Source organism: Limulus polyphemus, unplaced genomic scaffold (assembly GCF_000517525.1).
Source record: "Limulus polyphemus unplaced genomic scaffold, Limulus_polyphemus-2.1.2 Scaffold7695, whole genome shotgun sequence".
NCBI classification, from domain to species: domain Eukaryota; kingdom Metazoa; phylum Arthropoda; class Merostomata; order Xiphosura; family Limulidae; genus Limulus; species Limulus polyphemus.
The window spans coordinates 10,904-14,903 of record NW_013673305.1 but is presented as its reverse complement, the minus strand read 5'-3'; the positions used below and the strand labels follow the sequence as shown (position 1 = coordinate 14,903).

At 32.1% G+C, this 4,000-nt stretch overlaps 1 long non-coding RNA gene across 1 annotated transcript in view; it reads left to right on the top strand.

The window, feature by feature from the left end:
- Positions 1 to 2,724: 2,724 nt before the first annotated feature.
- LOC111089870 overlaps positions 2,725 to 4,000 on the top strand; it is a 4,282-nt gene continuing 3,006 nt past the window's right edge. Inside the window, exons 1-2 of the long non-coding RNA XR_002614031.1 lie at positions 2,725 to 2,736; positions 2,885 to 2,886. This is a non-coding gene — a long non-coding RNA (uncharacterized LOC111089870). The remainder of the gene's footprint in view (positions 2,737 to 2,884; positions 2,887 to 4,000) is intronic.

The window sequence follows — 4,000 nt, the reverse complement described above, 5'->3', positions numbered from 1 at the left end:
GATTATAGAAACATATCTATAAATAGTGTTACTGAAATATTGATTATAGAAACATATCTATAGATAGTGTTCTGAAATATTGATTATAGAAACATATCTATAAATAGTGTTCTGAAATATTGATTATAGAAACATATCTATAAATAGTGTTTTGAAATATTGATTATAGAAACATATCTATAAATAGTGTTCTGAAATATTGATTATAGAAACATATCTATAAATAGTGTTTTGAAATATTGATTATAGAAACATCTATGAATAGTGACAAACAAATAAAGACAAACGTTGAAATATTGGTTATAAATATACAAATGTGGACAAAACGTTGAAATATTGGTATGAATACAGAAATGAAGACGAAACGTTGAAATATTGGTATGAATCCACAAATGAAGACGAAACGTTGAAATATTGGTATAAATACACAAATGAAGACGAAACGCTGAAATATTGGTATAAATACACAAATGAAGACAGAACTTTGAAACATTGGTATAAATACACAAATGAAGACAAAACATCCTGAACGGTTTTAAACCTCTAAAGTGTCAACCGTTTATTTTTAGTTACTTGTGTATCCAGTATCCCGAATCATAATAATCCACTGTGAATCAAATAGTAGACTCCTCACGAATCTTCCGAAATTTGCATATAACGTAATTAATGGGTTGCTTATATTTAATGCGTCTGCTTAGAATGAATATTCTACACACACAAAAATCAGTTATTAACCGGAAAATTAGAAACAAGTTATTAAACTTGAATAGCGAACGTTTCAACAGCAGTTAGTAATTAAAATAAGATGCTAAAAAATAACCTTAGATATACAGGTGTGATGACATTTTATCCAGTAACGCTGTCCCAGTGCATCAGTTTCAAAAGGTATCATTCTTTTAGCGCCCACGGGAATACTTGTCATACTTGACATTTTGGTAGGCTATTTCTAGCAATTTGAACTTCTCCTTACCCCACGGAAAACATTCCAGTCATAATGGTGGGGTCACCACTAGTCGAAAATAACTACGTTTTATCAATAGGACAACAACGTATATCAAAAGATGGGCTTCACCATGGTGTATGTCGTAACCAACTATTGTATTTAATCTTTTATAACCTGTATTTCAACGTTTCTACTACATTTGTGTATTTATAGCCAATATTTCAACGTTTCTTCTGTTTGTGTATTTATACCAATATTTCAACGTTTCGTCTTCATTTGTGTATTTATACCAATATTTCGTCTTTATTTGTGTATAAATACTAATGTTTCAAAGTTTCTTCTACATTTGTGTATTTATAAATAATATTTCAACGTTTCGTCTTCATTTGTGTATATATATATATACCAATGTTTCGTCATTTGTGTATTTATGCCAATGTGTCGTCGTCATTTGTGTATTTATACCAATGTTTCATGAACAGTCCTAGGCCTTTAAAGTGACAATAGTTCTTTGTTAGTTACTTTTATATCCGTGTATCCTGAACAGTCCTAGGCCTTTAAAAGTGACAATAGTTCTTTGTTAGTTACTTTTATATCCGTGTATCCTGAACAGTCCTAGGCCTTTAAAGTGACAATAGTTCTTTGTTATTTACTTTTATATCCGTTTATCCTGAACAGTTCTAGGCCTTTAAAAGTGATAATAGTTCTTTGTTAGTTACTTTTATATCCGTGGTTTAATAATGCTACAATGTTTCTTTACCGAACGGCTCGATAATCGTTTCGCTATCAAGGTGGAATAACGCTTAATAATTCAGCAACCTTTTAATTGGTGAATAGTTTGCGAAATAGTATAATAGTTAATACTAAAAATATTAAACATGTGAAAAGATAACCAATGTTAAAAAACGTTAAATATGTGACGTGATAATATACGTCATCAAATGTTGAAATCCTTTCAAATTATCTAAGAACTTAGAGAAGTAATAAAATCAGAGCTTCAGTTTTAGTGAAATTCGTTGTAAAATATCATCCAGTAATGGTGTCTTTTAATACACCTTTAAACGGAACAGCAGCTTTGAGTACAACATTGGTCGTATTATTTTTATCATTTTCTTTTTCCTAACAGCTAAGCTTTCGCAGTAGTTTTTAGATAGATCATTAAATTACTTCTTCATCGCCCTAAAGCAATAATAGAGTAAATAATGTAACCGTAGAGTTTATAAATAAGAGTTATCACGCTAAAACCTTCTCAACCTTATAGATCTCTCGCTTCTTGCTGTGATTATTAGATTATAAACAACGTTGCTACGTCATCTTTTACGTCTAGACCATCGCCTGCCTCATCAGTTATTTATAAACAAGGGAGTATAAACCTATCTCAACTTACAGGACGTATACGTTTTATCTCATAAAGCTGCCATATATTATCTTCAGTTTCAGCTACTAGATAATGTTTGTGGGAAATTTTACACAGTTATCTCAATTTTCACAAAGAACTGACACAAAGTTTTCAAAACAGATGTGAATTTGTTATATTGTTTATATCGAAGGGCACCAGATATCCTGTTACATATAGGTAACTTTTTAGGAATCATTTTCTATAAAGCGATTGTCGTATAGGTGCGCGTTTTTGACGTCATTTTTACACGATCTAATCGTAAATAGAAAAACTCTTCTGAATATTTCTCCAGACGATTTTCAGCTTAGCTTTCTGTTTTTCTAGGCAAAGCGTTTGTCTCTTCACACACTTTATAGGCAAAGAATCTGTCTGTCCATAACTTTACAGAAGTTGGGTCAACATCCTAATAATCATGCGTGAATTTGAACTTTAATCTTTAAGTTCACTAACTGGAAAAGAGAGATACAGCTCGGGTAACCCTAAGCTAATTTAATCATTCTTTATTTGGCTAAACGTTTAGCTATACGTTCCAAATTCACGAGTTGTCATTCCTTTATTTATCGGCTTATCTTAAATGATTCTCGGCTTCTAATAACACATCACATTTTTTTTTTTACTTTTATATGCATGTAACCTGAACAGTTTAAGGCCTCTAAAGTGGCAATAGTTATTTTCTTTTACTTTTATATCCTTGTATCTTGAACAATTTTAGGCCTTTAAAGTGCCAATAGTTCTTTGTTATTTACTTTTATATCCGTTTATCCTGAACAGTTCTAGGCCTCTAAAGTGACAATAGTTCTTTGTTATTTACTTTTATATCCGTTTATCCATTATACCGACTCTCTAGTGGAACGATTATCAAGCCGTTCAGTAAAGAAACGTTGTAGCATTGTTAACTGCTATACCGACTCTCTAGTAGAACGATTATGAAGCCGTTCAGTAAAGAAACGTTGTAGCATTATTAAACTTTATACCGACTCTCTAGTGGAACGATTATGAAGCCGTTCAGTAAAGAAACGTTGTAGCATCGTTAACTGTTATACCGACTCTCTAGTAGAACGATTATCAAGCCGTTCAGTAAAGAAACGTTGTAGAATTATTAAGCATTATACCGTCTCTAGCAGAACAATTATAAAGCCGTACAGTAAAGAAACGTTGCAGAATTATTAAGCGTTATATCGTCCAGTTAGTGAAACAATATTTTATGAGAAGTATTAATGTATTACGTTGAATCCGTAAATCATTTACTGAATTAACAATTAATTGAAATTCCTTGTAATAAGAATCAAGTTAAAACCGTGTGATAAACTTCGTAGTTATCACACACGATATAGATGTTTCGTCCAAGTGGCACCACCACGTGAATGATAACGAAACTGAATAACGTAGTTATCACACACGATATAAATGTTTCATCCAAGTGGCACCACTATCTGAATAACGTAGTTATCACACACGATATAAATGTTTCGTCCAAGTGGCACCACCATCTGAATAACGTAGTTATCACACACGATATAAATGTTTCGTCCAAGTGGCACCACCATCTGAATAACGTAGTTATCACACACGATATAGATGTTTCGTCCAAGTGGCACCACCATCTGAATAACGTAGTTATCACACACGATATAAATGTTTCGTCCAAGTGGCACCAC